Source organism: Scyliorhinus torazame, chromosome 18, assembly GCF_047496885.1.
Source record: "Scyliorhinus torazame isolate Kashiwa2021f chromosome 18, sScyTor2.1, whole genome shotgun sequence".
Lineage (NCBI taxonomy): Eukaryota > Metazoa > Chordata > Chondrichthyes > Carcharhiniformes > Scyliorhinidae > Scyliorhinus > Scyliorhinus torazame.
The window spans coordinates 74,433,148-74,452,135 of record NC_092724.1 but is presented as its reverse complement, the minus strand read 5'-3'; the positions used below and the strand labels follow the sequence as shown (position 1 = coordinate 74,452,135).

The 18,988-nt window shown below is 52.5% G+C and overlaps 1 protein-coding gene across 2 annotated transcripts in view; it reads left to right on the top strand.

Moving 5' to 3' along the window:
* The first annotated feature begins 505 nt into the window (after positions 1-505).
* Positions 506-18,988, top strand: part of hsh2d (hematopoietic SH2 domain containing) — a 158,650-nt gene continuing 140,167 nt past the window's right edge. The window contains exon 1 of one of the 2 annotated variants that reach the window (XM_072482909.1): positions 506-721. The gene's annotated coding sequence lies outside the window, so the exon portion shown is untranslated. Of the gene's footprint in view, positions 876-18,988 lie in introns of both variants that reach the window. The other variant, XM_072482908.1, reaches the window with a different exon arrangement.

Below are 18,988 nucleotides of genomic sequence, written 5' to 3'. Positions count from 1 at the left end.
GGATTTACGCCCACCATGAAGAAGCCTGGAAAACCCCAGCCCGTGTTTGCAATGCAGTTTAGGGACAGAGAAAGTTGAAACAGATTAAAAGCACAAAGTTTTTGTTCGCATGTGATAACTTCATTGCAGTGATAATGTAAACCTGCTTGTGACACTAAGAAAATTATTATTATTAATTTCCTTTATTGATAAGGTGTGTCCAGTAACTGAAATGATGGGGCATGCAAATTTTCTATATTATTTTTAAAAGGGGGAAGTTTGAATAAATACCATTGTACACTGCGACTTGTCATACTCGTGAGCTCTGAAGTCACTTTATGTAAATAAATGTTTTGGGCAGTGATCAATAACAGCCGATAAGGAACATCTTCCTGGTGTGTCTTTGTTCTCTGCTTGGCGCGTTTCCAATTGCTTTGTGGCCAATGCTTCAACTACAGTTTAGAGGGAATGATGGTCCCTTATATTGTCGAAATGCCATTGGAATGCTACGCATCTCTCGGAAAATCTGAGTTGCTACTTTCCTCAGCAGGCAGGCCAGCAGCTCAAAGACATAATGGAAATGCTTTTCACATACTGATCTGTGTTTTCCTCCACACAGTGAGGCATTGAAACAGTTAATCTTTTTGGAGCTTATACATTCTGAAAATTGGAAAAGCTGGGAACTGCCACTTCCTGCTCTGACTCACAGCATCTGATCAGAGCTCCACCCAGCATGGTACAGGTAAATACATGCAATGAAATTATTCTAGAGTGACACAAATGCATCGGGACAGATTGCACAGTGATTTTTTGATCCAGCTAACAATCTGTGGATAGACAGCAACCAGCAGGATTCTAAGGAGAACAGGTGGATCCCTGGGGGCCACAGCGTGGAGGTTAGTAATGTCATTGTGGAAAAATAGCCCGTCATTTGTTAACGTTCTCACGAATTGAAAGTGAATGAACTTAATACTTGCATTTAAACAAGGGAGGCTTGTCTGACAGAGGTGTCTATCGGCCCATTAGGTAGCATTAGAGACAGGTTAAAATGATCAAACTATTATACAGAACTCCTTTACACTAACTGCCAGAGTGCATCTAGAGATGGAGCTCTACTGGTCGAGGCTAGTGGCTAGTGACTAGGCCAGCATTTGTTTCAAAGAACAAAGAATCGTACAACCCAGGAATAGGCCGTTCGGCCCTTCAAGCCTTCGCCGATCATGATGCCCGTCTAAACTAAAACCTTCTGCACTTCTGGGGTCTGTATCCCTCTATTCCCATCCTATTCATGTATTCGTCAGGTGCCTCTTAAATAGCACTCATATCTGCATTCACCACCACCCCTGGAAGTGCATTCCAGGCACTCACCACCCTCTGTGTAAAAAAAACCTCCCTCGCACGTCTCCTCTAAACTTCCCTTCTGGCTCCTTAAAACTATGACCCCTAGTAATTGAATTTTCCACTGTGGGAAAAGTATCTGACTATCCTGTCTGTCCATGCCATTCATAATTTTGTAACCCTCTATCAGGTCGGCCCTCAACCTCTGTCGTTCCAGCGGAAACAATCAGAGTTTTTCCAACCACGGCTCGGTAGCACAGGAGAGGGCGACACGATAACACAGTGGTTAGTACTGTTGCTTCACAACACAAGGGACCCAGGTTCGATTCCCCGCTGGGTCACTGTCAGTGCGGAGTCTGCACCTTCTCCCCGTGTCTGCGTGGGTTTCCTCCGGGGGCTCCAGTTTCCTCCCACAGTCCAAAGATGTGCAGGTTAGGTGGATTGATCACACTAAATTGCCCCATAGTGTCCAAACGTTAGGTGGGGTTTCTGGGTTACGGGGATATGGTGGAGGTGTGGGCTTAGGTAGGGTGCTCTTTCAGGGGCCGGTGTAGACTCAATGGGCCGAAAGGCCTCCTTCTGCACTTATGATTCAATGATGATGCTATGATTCCCTCCTTATAGCTAATACTCTCCAGATTAGGAAGCATCCTGGTAAACCTCTTCTGTACCCTCTCCAAAGCATCCACAAAGTTCTGGTATAATGGTGACCAGAATAGTAGACAGTATTCCAAATGTGGCCTAACTAAGGTTGTGTACAACTTGCTAATTTTCATAGTGCTGTTCAGAAAGGAGTTCAAGGATCTTGATCCAGTGACAGTGAAGGAACGGCAATCATGGGTCTCCTATCCTAGGTGGCAGTGGTCATGAGTATGAAGGTGTTGTCGAAGGAGCCTTGGTTAGCTGCTGCAGTAAACACTGTAGATGGTACACACTGCTGCCACTGTGCAATGGTGGTGGTAGGAGTGAATGTTTACGATAGTAGATGAATCAAGTGAGCTGTTTTGGCCTGGATGGTGTTGAGCTTCTTGAGTGTTGTTGGAGCTGCACTCATCCAGGCAAGTGGAGAGTATTCCATCACACTCCTGACCTGTGCCTTGTAGATAGTGGACAGGCTTTGAGGAAAGAAGGTGAGTTATTTGCCACAGAAATCCCAACCCCTGACCTGTACTTGCAGTCACGTTATTTATATGGCTGGTCCAGTTGAATTTCTGGTCATCCCCATATTGATATTGGGGGATTCAGTGATGGTAATGTTATTCGCAGTTCTGACCTTATTATGGAGGGAAAGTCCTTGATGAAACAGCTGAAGATGGTTGTGCCTAAAACACTACCCTGAAAATCTCCTGCAGTGATGTCCTGGGATTGAGATGATTGACCTCCAACAACCACAACCACCTTCCTTGGTGCCAGCGGAGAGTTTCCAATAGACCTCAGTTTTTCTAGGGCCTCTTAATGCCACGGTTAATGCTGCCTGGATGTCAAGGGCAGTCACTCTCACCTAAAATTAGCTCTTTTCTCTATGGATGGGGTGGCACGGTAGTGCAGTGGTTAGCACTGCTGACCCGGTTCGGTCCCAGCCCTGGGTCATTGTCCGTGTGGAGTTTGCACATTATCCACGTGTTTGCATGGGTTTCGCCCCCACAACCCAAAGATGTGCAGGCTAGGTGGATTGGCCACGCTAAATTGCCCCTTAATTGGAAAAAATGAATTGGGTACTCTAAATTTATTTAAAAAAATGTGTGGAACAAGGCTGCAATCTGGTCAGGAGCTGAATCCCCCTGGTGGAACCAAAACTGAGTACTATGAGCAGGTTGTTTCTGTGTAAGTGCTACTGATAACACTGTTGATGACACCTTCCGACACTTTGGTGATGGTTGAGGGTATTCTTAGTTTGGAAGTAGCTGTTTGTCATACAGAGACCATGGTAACAGCACCATGGTAACAGCACCATGGTAAAAGAATAGCTCCAGCAACCTCTATTCATTTTTGTTCTTTCTGCTGATTCTCTAGTGCCTTATTTACTTTGGCCAAGCTGTGCAGTGGTATCCAGTCTTGTGTTGAAGACCCCTAGTAGGTCAAATCCCTCTGCTGGGAATTTTGCTGATGACAGTACCCAGGAGGCTGAATAGTTGAGTAAACGGTGGTCAATACAAGGTCAAAGGAAGCGGCCGATGCAGCCGCGCATACACGGACTAAGCCCCAGGATGCCGGCCCCTGTCCGGGCCGGCATTTATACAGTCGAATTATGAACCCCAGCTGGGTGGACCTCTTCCCACTAGCGGGGAAGCTCATATTCCACGAGTTCCATGGTGAGATCAATTAGGGCAGAGTTTTTCAAACTCTGGGTGGTGACCCATGGGTGGGTCGCAGGCGGGTGTCGGGAGGGCCTCGGAACGATCGGTCGGAGTGTTCCGATTGCGGGAGAAGTGCCCAACGGTTGTGACCAGGTTCTTAGAATGCCTGTCATGACCGGCTTTTAAGTTGAGAATACTGGCCACGACTGGCCTTTAAATGCGAACGCTGGAGTCTTCCCACTAGAAGCGGCAGCAAAGAGCAGGTCACGCACCTGGCAGGGACCTGCAAGCCCATGCTTTGGGCGTGAAATAACGGAGGAGGGATTCCTCCATTTTGTAGCTGCCAGCAAGCAAGCAACAGGACAGTGTGACGAACTGAAGATGGGTCATTTTGTAATAAGGGAGAGAGAAATACAAACAGGTCAGGATCGCACAATTGAATCTGCTGGAGAGAGCTTCTCAGGAAAGTTCACGGCAGAACAAAGCAGTGCTGGTGTGAACTGTACCCAGAGATCCAGGGCCTCTGGTGAACAAACAATTAAGAAAAAACTGAAATCGAGAACAAAGCGGCATAAAGATGATTTCTTGAGGTATAGCATTTTTAATTTTGCCAATGCAAATCAGGATGCAAAGCCCATGTGTGTTATATGCAGGGAAGTACTGGCATTTGAAAGTTTAAAACACTCAAAACTTCAAAGGCATTTGAAGATTAAGCATGGCGAGTTCAAGGGCAACCTCTTGACTTTTTTCAAAGGATGCACTGAGAATTTAAATCGTCAGCTAAGTCCTTAGCAGAAATGTAACATTGAATGACAAAGCAAGTGAGATCATGAGGACCACGCGGGTAAGCGAAAATGGTGTGTCACGAAGGTAGGCTGGCTTGGGTCGCGAAGGTCGGCTGCCGTGGATTGCAAAGGTCAACCGGTGTGGATCGCAAAGGTCGGCTGGCGTGGGTCGCAAAAGTTGGCCGCTGTGGGTCGCGAAGGTGGGCCAGCGTGTGTCGCAAAGGTCGGCCGGTGTGGGTCGCGAAGGTCGGCCGCCGTGGATCGCGAAGCTGGGCCATCGTGGGTCGCGAAAGTTGGCATGGGGCCCGAAGGTCGGCCAGTTGGTAAAACGGGGTCCTGGGAAAAACTGTTTGAAAAACACTGGTATCCCTGTGGGCCTAATGAGAGTTATTACAGGCAGCGTCAAATGCCTCATTGAATTTAGTGAGTGCCAGGGCATTGATGCACATGAAGTTAACTGGGCCGTGTTTATTGACAAGCAAAGAGTAAGAAATCTCTCTGAGCATTCTGTGGGGGGTTTAATCAAAGGGAGTAGAGGGTTAATGTGAGTAGTAGCTCTGCAATGAGATTCAACACCAGAAGTAATCCCTGCTGCTCATGCTCTGTAGCCACCTGGGTCGGCCAACTCCCGACGTAAAATGGAGAACAGAAAAGGCTGCAGGGAAATTCAGCCAACAAAGGCAGAAACTAGCAGGCGCAAGTTTACTGTGTATTAAACTCTGCAAAAACCCTGACAGCATCGATACAAGCAGCCATCTGCATAATAATATAGCAGCCATCTACATACTAATGAGCGATCCCCAGGTACAATCGAAACATTTGGGATAAACAAAGCCAAGCCAGACTCCCCGGCGCCAGCAGGAGCCAACACAAAAGAGGTTAACGGACACCTCAAGACCGCCCATCGATCAGGGAACCGCTCCAGTATTGGAGAAATCGAATCAAGCGATTGGAACGAAGTCCAATCACTTGGAACCAGGTACAGGGTCCGCCCTGAAAGGCGGGAAGCCCCGGGGACTATAAAGTTAAGCCCCCAAGTTCAGATCGTTCTTCTTGACCGGGTCACTCAGCAACGCGAACCAACCCTTGACAGTGACCGGTGCAGCTGCCGCCGAGATCCAGTAAGTCTCAAGTCAACGCTCGCTACGAGATAGGCGCTCCTAGCTGCCAGTCCATACCAACTTTGAATCCCGCAGACTCAGAACCCGAACAAAAGGCCATTTGTTCCCCTGACCTGGTGGGCCAGTCCGAAGCTAAGTACAGGCCTGTTAGTTGTAGAAGTAGCTTAGAAGTAGACTTTATGCATGAATAGCGATTACTGTGTATAATAAACGTGCTTTGATTTGAATCTTACTAATTGGTGTATTGAGTTATTGATCATTACTTGAACTTGAACCTCGTGGCGGTATCATAAAGATACCTGGCGACTCGAGAGCAAAGGTTATAAAACAGAGCCAATTGAACCAACCAAAAGTTAGCAACAGGCCTATGCCGGTATTTCTCAAGCTTTTATGCCCGCGACCCATTTTTACCAACTGTCCATCCTTTGGGACCCACACCAGCCAACCTTCGTGACCCACACCAGCCAACCTTTGTGACCCACACCGGCCGACCTTCGTGACCCACACCAGCCGACCTTCGTGACCCACGCAGGCTGACCTTCGTGACCCACGCCAGTAGACATTCACAATCCACGCAGCCCGAACTGTTGCTCGTTTTAGCCTTAGTTTACTTATTCTTATTCTGTCACCTTTGCTCATGAGTCGCCAGGTATCTTTCTGATACCGCCACGTGGTTCAAGTCCAAGTAATGATTAATAATGCAACACACCGCTTAGTAAGAGTTAAATCAACGCTCATTTATTATATACAGCAATTAATACTTATACAATAATCCTACTTCTAGACTACTACCTACCACTAAAGGCCAATACTTAACTTTGGAACTGGTCCACCAGGTCAGGGAAATGAATGGTCTTCGAATTGGTTCTGAGCCTGCGGGATTCAAAAGCTGGTACAAGTCGATAGTCAGGAGCGCCTGTCTGGTAGCAATCACTGGAGTAAGACTTACAGTTTTCTTGTAGAAGGGTCACGAAGGTTGCGAGCCGGAAGAGAAGGGTCGAGTTGAACTTGGCCCCTATTCTTAGAGTCCCCAGGGGCTTCCCGCCTCTCGGGCGGACCTCGTACCTGGTTCCAAGTGATTGGACTTGGTCCCAATCACTTGGTTCGATATGCTCCAATAATGGGGCGATTCCTTGATCGGGGGGGGGGGGGGGGGGGGGTCGTTTACCTTCCTTTGTGTCAGCCCCTGCTGGCGCCGAAAGGTCTGGGTCGGCTTTCAATTGCTAATTTGTAGCAATTGTTCCCGGGGATGGCTGATTACTATGCAGGTGGCTGGGTTGTTGTGATGTTGAGGCTGCAGGTATCGGTCTGGGCCGACTTCCCCAGAGACGAATATACTGTTTTACCTGCAGCTGTCCGTTTGAGTACTGTTGGCTGATTTTCCCAGCAGCCTCTTCCGTTCGCCATTTTAGATCGGGGTTTGACCATTCTAATCGGGAATCAGCCATTTTAGGTGGCTACAGAACTTTGCAACCCACCATTTCTGCTTGCCTTTAATGTGACAGGTGAGCCTGCTTGGTCCTCACGATCTCACTTGCTTTATCATTCAATGTTACATTTCTGCTAAGGAGTTCAGCTGGTGATTTAAGATCTCAGTGCACCCATTGAAAAAAAGTAAGAGGTTATTCCTATGCTTAGTCTTGAAACGTCTTTGAAGTTTTGAGGGTTTTAAGATTTCACTTGCCAGTACTTCCCTGTATATAACACAGATGAACTTTGCATCCTGATTTGCAGTGGCACAATTAATAAACCCACACCTCAGTAACCATCTTTATGCTGCTTTGTTCCTGATTTTAGCTTCTTCTTCATGGGTTGTTCACCAGAGGCCCTGGAGCTCACACCAGCACCGCTGGCAGCTACAAAATGGAGGAATCTCTCTCACACCCATATAACGTGACACCAGTGTACAGGGTGCGGGACCTTCTCTCTGCCGCCGCTGCAAGCAGAAAGACTCCATCGATTAAAAAAAAACAAACTCTTGTGTTTGTTGTCATGATATACAGACAGGCAGCTAATGAACACAGAGAACAGGACATGACCAATGAGCAGGCAGGACACTCAGAGGTGGTATCTCACTAGTGTTTAAAAAAAACTCTGCTCTTGGGTCAGAGCTTTGGCTTCAGGAGGAGGCATTCCTCGCACTGCAGAGGGGGCATGTGTGCGCCGGCCGGCTGGCGTTCTGAAAGCGGGTCGCAGCCGGCAGCCGGGACCACCATAAAGCATGGCCTCAGGACCCTCCCGACACATGCCCATGACCCACCTGCGGGTCACGACCCTGACTTTGAAAACAACTGTTCTGTGCCAATCAAGAGAGGGCTTTTAACCGGTAACTATTTCTTCCAACTAAGCTGTACCACAAGGTGTCCTGGAGACATCTGGGGCGGGATTCTCCATTGGCCGACACCGGAATTCGGAAATGCGATTGGGCGGAAAATAGGGCCCGACGCCAAAATTGTGGCGAGCACCGATTTGATGCCAAATCGCAATTCTCCGTCACCTTGACAGTGACGTCAATGGATACCGGATCGCACGTAATGTAAACACCATTTGCATATCATTAGCAGGCCTGACCCAGTATTCTCCGGGGCTCTGCGATTCTCCTCCTCCAAGGGGACGAGTTCCCAATGGCGCGGTTCACTTGTGGTTTTAAAAATTGTGAAACCGACTTCGTGGCTGATGGGGGAGAGAGAAGAGGTAGGACACAGGGACGAGCAAATGTGGGCTGACGGGCTGGACACTGGCCGGGCTGGCTGGGGTGGGAGGAGTCCAGCTAGGTCCGGGGAATGTACCCCAGGCAAGGGCAGTACCAGTCGACGGTACCCCTGGCATCAGGGCCAGGGCCAGAGGCCTCCACGGTACCGGCCACCGATGGGGCTTGGAATGCAGGGATAAGGGGGGGCAGAACCCACAGTGATAACCGGGGCCACCATGGAGCCTGTTGGACTTGGTTGGGCACTGGTGTACGCACCATGTTAACATGTCAGCCTTTGATCCCCTGCGACAATGGATATTGGAATACAACCAGCAATGGTGGCCTTCCTGCTAGTCGCCGCAGCTGCTCGAGGAGGAAGAGGAAGCTGCAGCAGCCGAGCCTGCAGCAGCAGCGCACTGTATCACAGAGAAATAGGAGGCAGCTCCCAAACAGGCCAAGAAGATGCAAAGGTTGCGCCGCATGAGGCCTCGTGCGTACCCGCACCACCTGTTATTCGAGGACCTGCCGGACCGGGCATGCATGCTGAGCAGGGAGACAGTGTGGCATATCTGCCACATATGGCACACCTGGCACGGTGGGGTAAGGGGGAGGGCACCCACTCCTAGTGGCTGTCAAGGTGACAGTCGCTCTGAACCTTTTTTAAAAATATATATTTTATTAAAGTTTTCAAACACAATTTTTTCCCTTACAAATCAACAAGAATGGTAGCATGATACCTGCTATATAACATTGTTTAAATAATATAGTAAACTAACCAAATAACACGAAGTAATGCTCCCCCCACCCCCTCTCCCCATCTAGAACACACACAATTTACCCCCCCCCCCCTCCCCCCCGCTAGGCTGCTGCTGCTGGCTATCTATCTTCCTCCTAACGTTCCGCTAGATAGTCGAGGAACGGTTGCCACCGCCTGGTGAACCCTTGAGCCGATCCTCTCAGCGCAAACTTCATCCGCTCCAGTTTTATGAACCCCGCCATATCGTTGAGGGCAACATTCCCAACATTGAGGGCATTTAAAAGTTTATTGGATAAGCATATGGATGATAATGGCATAGTGTAGGTTAGATGGCTTTTGTTTTGGTGCAACATCGTGGGCCGAAGGGCCTGTACTGCGCTGTATCGTTCTATGTTCTATGTTTATCCAGGTCTCCAGGCCGGGGGGTTTCGCTTCCTTCCACATGAGTAAAATCCTACGCCGGGCTACTAGGGACGCAAAGGCCACAACATCGGCCTCTTTCGCCTCCTGCACTCCCGGCTCATCCGCTACTCCAAATATAGCTAACCTGGTTTGACCCGGACCTTCACCACCTTCGAGATCACTCCCGTCACTCCCCTCCAATACCCCTCCAGTGCCGGACACGACCAAAACATATGTGTGTGGTTCGCCGGGCTTCCCCCGCATCTCCCACACTTGTCCTCTACTCCGAAGAACCTGCTCACCTTGCTCACGTTATGTGTGCTCTATGCAGCACCTTAAATTGGATCAGGCTAAGCCTGGCACACGAGAAAGAGGAATTTACCCTGCTTAGGGCATCAGCCCACAAACCCTCCTCAATCTCCTCCCCGAGCTCTTCTTCCCATTTTCCCTTCAGTTCGTCCACCAGCTTCTCCCCCTCTTCTCTCATCTCCCGGTATATCTCTGACACTTTGCCCTCCCCGACCCACACCCCCGAAAGCACCCTGTCCTGGATCCCCTGTGTCGGGAGCAGCGGAAATTCCCTCACCAGTTGTCTCGTGAACGCTCTCACCTGCATATATCTAAAGGTATTTCCCAGGGGCAGCTCATACTTTTCCTCAAGCGCTCCCAAACTCGCAAACGTCCCATCTATAAATAAGTCTCCCACTCTCCTGATTCCTGCCCGGTGCCAGCTCTGGAATCCTCCGTCCAGCCTCCCTGGGGCAAACCTATGGTTGTTCCTGATCGGGGACCACACCGAGGCTCCCAGCACACCCCTCTGTCGCCTCCATTGCCCCCAGATACTTAATGTTGCCGCCACCACTGGGTTCGTGGTAAACTTTTTCGGGGAAGCGGTAATGGCGCCGTCACCAGCGCCTGCAAGCTCGTCCCTTTGCAGGACTTTATCTCCAACCTTTTCCACGCCGCTCCCTCTCCCTCTATCATCCATTTACGAATCATCGCCACGTTGGCGGCCCAATAGCAGTCGCCCAAATTCGGCAACGCCAGTCCCCCTCTGTCTCTGCTACGTTGTAGGAACCCCCTCCTTACCCTCGTGGCCTTCCCTGCCCACACGAAGCTCGTGATGCTCCTATCTATTTTTTTAAAGACGGCCTTAGTGATCGGTATAGGGAGACATTGGAACACAAATAGGAACCTCGGGAGGACCATCATCTTAATTGCCTGCACTCTGCCCGCCAGTGACAGCGGCTGCATGTCCCACCTTTTGAAATCCTCTTCCATTTGTTCCACCAGCCGTGTCAGATTGAGTCTGTGTAAGGTTCACCAGCTCCTGGCTATCTGAATCCCCAGGTATCGGAAGTTTCTTTCCACTCTCCTTAGCGGTAGGCCATCTATCCCTCTACTCTGGTCCCCAGGGTGTATCACAAAAAGCTCACTCTTTCCCATGTTAAGCCTATATCCCGAGAAATCTCCAAACTCCCTCAATATCTGCATGATCTCTGTCACCCCCCCCACTGGATCCATCACATACAGCAGTAGGTCATCCGCGTAGAGTGACACTCGGTGTTCCTCTCCCCCTCTAACCACTCCTCTCTATTTCCTGGAGTCTCTCAGCGCTATGGCCAGTGGTTCAATTGCCAGCGCGAACAGTAATGGGGACAGCGGGCATCCCTGCCTTGTTCCCCTGTGTAGTCGAAAATACTCCAACCTTTGCCGATTTGTGACCACACTTGCCGTTGGGGCCCCATAGAAGAGTTTAACCCAGCTGACAAACCCCTCCCCGAACCCGAACCTCCTCAGCATCTCCCATAGATACTCCCACTCCACCCTATCAAATGCCTTCTCTGCATCCATTGCCGCCACTATCTCTGCCTCCCCCTCTGCTGGGGGCATCATTATCACCCCTAATAGCCGTCGCACGGTGACATTCAATTGTCTCCCCTTTACGAACCCTGTATGGTCTTCGTGCACCACCCCCGGGACACAATACTCCATCCTCGTTGCCAGCACCTTTGCCAGCAACTTGGCGTCCACATTTAGCAATGAGATAGGCCTATAGGACCCGCACTGCAGCGGATCTTTATCTCGCTTCAAGATTAGTGATATCGCCGCCTCCGACATTGTCGGAGGTAGGGTCCCCCTTTCTCTGGCTTCGTTAAAGGTTCTTACCAGCAGCGGGGCCAACAAGTCCACATATTTTCTAAAGAATTCCACCGGGAACCCATCTGGTCCCGGGGCCTTCCCTGCCTGCATGTGCCCCAGTCCTTTGGTCACCTCGTCCACCCCAATTGGCGCCCCCAGGCCTGCCACCTTCTGCTCCTCCACCTTTGGGAACCTTAGTTGGTCCAGAAACTGCTGCATCCCCTCTTTTCCCTCCGGGGGTTGGGACCTATATAGCCTCTCGTAAAAGGTCTCAAACACCTCGTTTATCTTCCCTGCTCTCCGCACCGTGGCTCCCGTTTCATCCCTAACTCCTTCGCCGCTGTCCTCTTTCGCAGCTGGTGGGCCAACAGGCGACTCGCCTTTTCCCCATATTCATATCTCATCCCGTGTGCCTTCCTCCACTGTGCCTCTGCCCTCCCTGTGGTGAGCAGATCGAACTCCGTCTGGAGTCGTCGCCTCTCCCTGTATAGTCCTTCATCCGGGGCCTCTGCATATTTTTTATTTACCCTCAAAATCTCCCGCAGTAGTCTTTCCCTTTCTTTGGCCTCCGTTTACCCCTTGTGAGCCCTGATGGAGATCAACTCTCCCCTGACCACCGCTTTTAGTGCTTCCCATACTACTCCTACTCGGACCTCCCCGTCGTCGTTGGCCTCCAGGTATCTTTCGATACATCCCCGCACCCTTCCGCAGACTCCCTCATCTGCCAATAATCCCACATCCAGTCGCCAGAGTGGACGCTGCTCCCTCTCCTCTCCTAGTTCCAGGTCCACCCAGTGTGGGGCATGATCTGAAACAGTTATGGCTGAGTACTCAGTTCCTTCCACCCTCGAAATCAGTGACCTTCCCAAAACAAAGAAATCTATCCGGGAGTACACCTTGTGGACATGGGAGAAAAAGGAGAACTCTTTTGCCATCGGCCTAGCAAATCGCCACGGATCCACTCCCCCCATTTGGTCCATAAACCCCTTAAGCACCTTGGCCGCTGCCGGCCTTCTTCCGGTCCTAGATCTAGATCTATTTAACCCTGGGTCCAGCACGGTGTTGAAGTCCCCCTCCATTATCAGGTTTCCTACCTCCAGGTCCGGGATTCGTCCCAGCATCCGCTTCATAAATCCCGCATCATCCCAATTCGGGGCATATACATTAACCAACACGACCTCCATTCCCTGCAGTCTGCCGCTCACCATCACATATCTGCCACCGCTGTCCGCTACAATTTTCCTAGCCTCGAATGACACCTGTTTCCCCACCAATATGGCCACCCCCCTATTCTTTGCGTCCAGCCCCGAGTGGAACACCTGCCCCACCCATCCTTTCCTTAACCTAACCTGGTCCGCCACCTTCAGGTGCGTCTCCTGAAGCATGGCCACGTCTGCCTTCAGTCCTTTTAAGTGCGCGAACACTCGGGCCCTCTTAATCGGCCCATTTAGGCCTCTCACGTTCCACGTGATCAGCCGGACTGGGGGGCTGCCCGCCCCCCTCCCCTGTCGACTAGCCATCACCCTCTCTGGGCCAGTCCCATGTCCCGGTTCCACGCACCCACTCGTCCCCCAGGTGGCGCATTCCCGCCCCGACCACCTTTTCTTTTACCAGTTCCTTCTCGATCTCTGCAGCAGCAACCCAGTTATCCCCCCCCGCCGCTAGACCCCCATCTAGTATGGTTACTCCCCCCATATTGCTTCCGAAAGTCAGCTGACTTCAACTGACCCCGGCTTCTCCCGCTCTCTCCTTGACCCCCCCGTGTGAACTCCCATCCACCTTGCGCCTATCTTCCCGCCATCATCTTTCTGATGCGGGAACAAGAAAAAGAAAGCTTGTGTTCTCTAGAGCCGTCCCGCCCCTCGTGGCGCAGCTCCCTCTGCCGCCCCACTCCCATTCCCCATCCCCCGCCTGAGTCTCTTCTTCCCCCCCACCGGCGCCCACATTTCTCAATGTCCCCCCCTCCCCAATTTACATTTCTATATACATCAGCATTGTCGTTTCCCCTCCAACATCAGTCCCTCAGTTCTGATCCAATTTCTCGTTTTTAATGAAGGTCCATGCTTCTTCCGCCGTTTCGAAGTAGTAATGCCTCTCCTGGTGCGTGGCCCACAGTCGCGCCGGCTGCAACATCCCGAACTTCACTTTCTTCTTGTGCAGCACCTCCTTGGCTCGATTGAAGCTCGCCCTCCTTCTCGCCACTTCCGCACTCCAATACTGATACACTCGTACCACCGCATTCTCCCATCTACTACTCCGTACCTTCTTGGCCCATCTCAGAACCGCCTCTCTATCATTGAAGCGGTGAAATCGCACGATCATCGCCCTAGGTGGTTCTCCCGCCTTTGGTCTCCTCGCAGGGACCCGGTGAGCCCCTTCCATTTCCAAGGGGCCCGAGGGGGCCTCAGCTCCCATTAGCGAGCGTAGCATCGTACTCACGTAAGCCCCGCCGTCCGCTCCTTCCACTCCCTCGGGGAGACCCAGGATCCGGAGGTTCTTTCTCCATGATCTGTTTTCTAGGACTTCAATCCTTTCGATGCACTTCTTATGGAGCGCCTCGTGCGTCTGCATTCTGACCGCCAGGCCCAGGATCTCATCCTCGTTGTCAGTCACCTTCTGCTCCACCACACGGAGCTCTATCTCCTGGGTCTTTTGTGTCTCCTTAAGCCCCTCAATTGCTTGTAGCATTGGGGCCAGCACCTTTTTTAGCAGCTCCACACACCGTCTTAAAAATTTATCCTGGTCCGGTCCCCATATCGCCTGGGCTCCCTCCGCCGCCATCTTGCTCCTTTTTTCCTTCTGCCGCTGCCCTCGGGGAGTCTCCGAGATCTGGCCGCCGCCGCCGCCGATATTTTTCTTTTTCGCTGGGGGAGACTCCCTGTTGCCTCATCCCACACCGGGTTCTGTCCCGAAAAAGTTCCCCGTTGGGGCTCTTAAAAGAGCCCGAAGGTCCGTTCGAGCTGGAGCCGCCGAAACGTGCGACTTAGCTGGTCATCGCCGCAACCGGAAGTCAGTCGCACTGAACCTTTACGCCCCGGGGTTCTTCCAGGCGCCGAGTAGGGACCTGTCCGGGGTCTCACAGACCTTGGTGCATAGGGGCATCCGCGCCGTTACGGAGGCCCTATGTGCCCAGGCGGCTCGATACATCCTTTCAATGTGGATCGAGCCCACCAGGATGCCTGGGCAGCGGGTTCGCTGCCATCGACTGGATGTCCTGGGTCCAGTGATAATCGACGGGATGCATGTCTCACTACGAGCACCTCCTGCAGATGACAGGCTGCTCTACACCAACCGAAAGGTGAACGTGCAACCGATATTTGACCATCAGCTGCAAATCATTCACCTCTACGCCCGATACCCGGGCGGTGTGCACGGTGCCTTCATCCTGGCACATTAGATGATTCCTGACATTTTTGAGACGCATCCCCAGCTGGGGGTTTGGCTCCTTGGCGACAGGAATTATCCACTGAGGTCGTGGCTGATGACACCTGTCTGGAGACCACAGACCCGCTACAACGACGCCCATACAGCAACCAGGCCCGTGATCATGCGGTGCTTCGACATCCTGAAGGTGCAGTTCAGGTGCCTGGCCACTCTGGAGGAGCCCCCCCCCACTATGGTGCCTGCGTGCTGCATCCTCCACAACTTCGCACAACAGAGGGGCGATGTACAGGAGAAGGAGGAGGAAGACCATACCTTGTCCAATGAGGAGGATGTGAGGGAGGGTGAGGATCGGCAGGACATGGGGCCTAGGCAGTTATGGGAGGCCCCACGACATGTGCGCCAGCGTCAACGCGCACGGGTTGCTCTCATTGCCTCCAGGTTGATCAACTAATGGGAGGGGGGAAAAGTGGCCAGGACACCGCATCCTACCCCCACACCCCCTCACACCCCCTCTGACCACATCCTGCATGCAGCCCCCACTGTGTTACACACCTGCTGCAGTACGGGGTGCAGGCCCTGGGTTGGCAGTAACACCGGGTCTGGTCGATGGGATGGAGAATGATGACAACCCGCTCTGCCATGAGCTCTTGTGGTCCACATCGTCTGACAATGTCTGACTCCTGCCCACAGTAGCACTTTCCACCGTCCATCTAGGATATCCCTGCTAAGGGCAGCATGGTGGCGCAATGATTAGCCCTGCTGCCCCATGGCGCCGAGGTCCCAGGTTCGATCCCGGCTCTGGGTCACTGTCCGTGTGGAGTTTGCACATTCTCCCCGTGTTTGCGTTGGTTTCGCCCCCACAACTCAAAGATGTGCAGGGTAGGTGGATTGGCCACGCTAACTTGCCCCTTAATTGGAAAAAATGAATTGGGCACTCTAAATTTTTTTAAAATAAAAAAAAAAGGATATCCCTGCTGGCCATTCCATCACACGGTCCCATCGATTCCCTGGGGTGACGGTGGTGGGAACGGTCGAGGAGCCCGGGCCACCCACAATGTCCCCCATCATCCCCCCCTCCTCTGGCCAGGCCAGATCAGCCACCCCTCACATCCTTCTGACAGAGCACCGAGTCAGGTTGTAACAGTGGTAACACGTGTTTAATGAGAACTAATATTCACAGGTTTGTGCCCTAGCCCCTATAACTAAACTGTGCCCTGCACCCATGCCAACCTAACTAGTCTCTAACTTTCTGGCCTCACGGGCTCTAACGCTACGTCTAGGTGGTTCCCCAGATGGTACAGCAGGAGTGGAGGTGGCCTCCTATGATTCCTGCCCTGCGACCTGGTCCCCGTTGGCGGCCATCTTTTGAGACGACTGGGCCTGGATGGGCTTGACTGCTGCTTGGGTGACCCAGGTGGCATAAGACCATAGGACATAGGAGTAGAATTAGGCCACTCGGCCCATCGAATCTGCTCCACCATTCAATCATGGCTGATATGTTTCTCACCCCCATTCTCCTGCCTTCTCCCCATAACCCCTGATCTCCTTTTTGATCAAAAATCCATCCATCTATGTCTTAAAGACACTCAGTGATTTGGCCTCCACAGCCTTCTGCGGCAAAGAGTTCCACAGATTGCATGGTGCCGCCCTGTTCTGGAGGAGGGGAGTCAGAGGTGCTGTGGTGTTCCAGCACTTCTCCTGCAGGAGTCAGCGGCACGTGCCCCATCACCTCCTCCTCCCTCGAGTGCCAATGGCCCCGGGCTGCTCCATAGTACGGGGATGTGAGCGGAGCTATCCCATGAGCACTGCTAGTCCTGGAGGCCCGCTCTGGTCTTGATCAGGGTCCGCACACTTGCGGCATTGGAGCACAGGGTGTGGACCATCGACATCTGGGACTGCACCACATTATCCATTGACTGTGCCACCGCCTTCTGGGACTGGGCCACCTCTCTCTGCATCTGTGTCACGTCGACCAGCAATGCCATCAACGTTCCCAGCCATGGCCCGCTGTGACTGGGCGACGCTCAGGAGCGCCGCTGTGACGTCCATGTGGCTCTGGCACATGGTTACCTGTAAGGTGGCAACCTTTTCCTGGGCCTCGGCCAGCGCCCGCACAGAATGCCCCAGGCCTTGGACATGCTGATCCATCGCCAAAATTGACGCCTCCAATGCCTCCACTCCAGACCTCACCCATGCGGAGTTGGCCTGTGTGGTACGCATTGTCGGCACCACCTCCTGCTGCTCCACCTGCGCCTGCAGATGCTGGATGCTCGCCGACAACCCCTCATGTAGCCCCTGGCTCTGTGACTGCATCTCCACTATAGATGGGACTGTCTGTTCCAGTCTGGATGATAGCCAATTCCTGGGGTCGGCCTGTCCTCTGACTGTCCACCCTCTCGGGAGTTCCTACCTCCACCTGCTGTACCAGAGCAGCTGTGTGGTGCGCACCAGATAGTGTCCCAGGAGCATCTTCAAGTGCCCAACCGAGGTGAGTGTTTCTGGGTCGGTGGAGGGTGTTGGAGACAGCTGTGATGGGAAGTCAGTGTCATCCTCCAACTCGAGCTCCGGGATCTCCTGAGTCTCGGGCGGAGGGCTGGTGTCCGAGCTGCTCCCATCACTGCTTGGCTCAAGGGGGCTCCGGCTGTGGCACTGGCTGGAGATGTGGGGTGCAAGGTGGGACCCGCTTCAAGATGGTCCTGCAAGACACAAGACAAGACACATGATTAGACCGTGGGCCGGGGGTTGGGGGGTGGTGAGCATGTGGGTAGGGGGTGGTACGGGTGGGTATGGTGGAGGGTGAGGGTGGTGCAGAGGTTGTGTTGTGGTGTGCGGGTGAAGATGGTGTGGGGTTGGTGTTGGGGGGGTGAGGTTGGCACACGTGTCATGGAGAACCGCAACTAAGTTGTGTCTCACTTCCTCGCCCGCGTCCAGGGCCTTCTGCTCGGCCACAGTGAAGGGCCACATGTCCGGCAGTCTCCCTCCTGTCTTCTCCCGCTCCCAGCGGTTGTGCGCGGCTTTCTTCTGGGGGGGACATAGAAAACGACAGTGTAAGACAGTCTGACATATGCAGCTCAGGGGATGGGTAGCTGGTGGCCTCAGTGGCCAGGTCACCTGACCATGGCGGCCGGTATGGGAACTGGCATGTGGTGCATGGTGGGGTTCGCCCGCTTTCCGGGTGGGGGGGTGTGTGTCGGGTTATGGGCATGTGGGATGGGGTTTGGTGACAGGGGCACAGAGCTGCCTACTCACCCTGGCTGCCCTGAGGAGGTTGTGCCGTTTTTGTGGCACTGCAGGCCAGTCCGGACGACGTTGCCCACGGTGCTGACCGTCTCTGTCACCCGTGCCCAGGTATGGCGAACGGCGGTATCTGACAGCCTCCTTCTCCTCCAAGGCATCCTGAGGGTCTCGAACTCTGCATCCGCGAACCTTGGGTCTGCTCTCTTCGCTGCCATCTTGTTGGACTTCTACCAACTCGTTGGTCTTCTCGAATACCGAATGGGATCCAGGTCCTCTTCCATCGACTCTGCAGAAGTTCCCAACACAACCTGCCTTTGCTTCTCAAACTCCTCCGCCAAGATGCCGGTAAGCATCTTGGCCATTAATGGAGTGGTCAGAGTCACAGACGCTGCCTCTGCCATTTTCTCCACGACAAGCCCCAAGAAGCCTCCGATTCAGTCATCGAATTATCACTATCAGGCTTCTTCCCCTGGTCTTCCTGGGTATATCCCCAGAAACTGGGCAAAAAGGGCTAAAAAAAAAATCCTAGCAGGAGCCACCTCGTGCATGTCTTCTCCCGACATATCGCCACCCGGAGATGTGAAAGGGAAATCATGTTTAACCGATTTGTTGGTGTTCTTTGAAGGAGTCACGTGTGATGTGGATAAAAGGGAAGCGGTGGATGTGCTGTACTTCGATTTCCAGAAGATATTAAAAAAACTCATGGTGTAGAGGGTAACATATCAGCATGGACAGAAGATTGGTTAGCTAACAGGAAACAGAGTTATCATAAATGGGTCATTTTCTATTTGACAGGGTGTAATGAGGGGAGTGTCACAGGGACCAACGCTGAGGCCTCAACGTTTTACAACTTA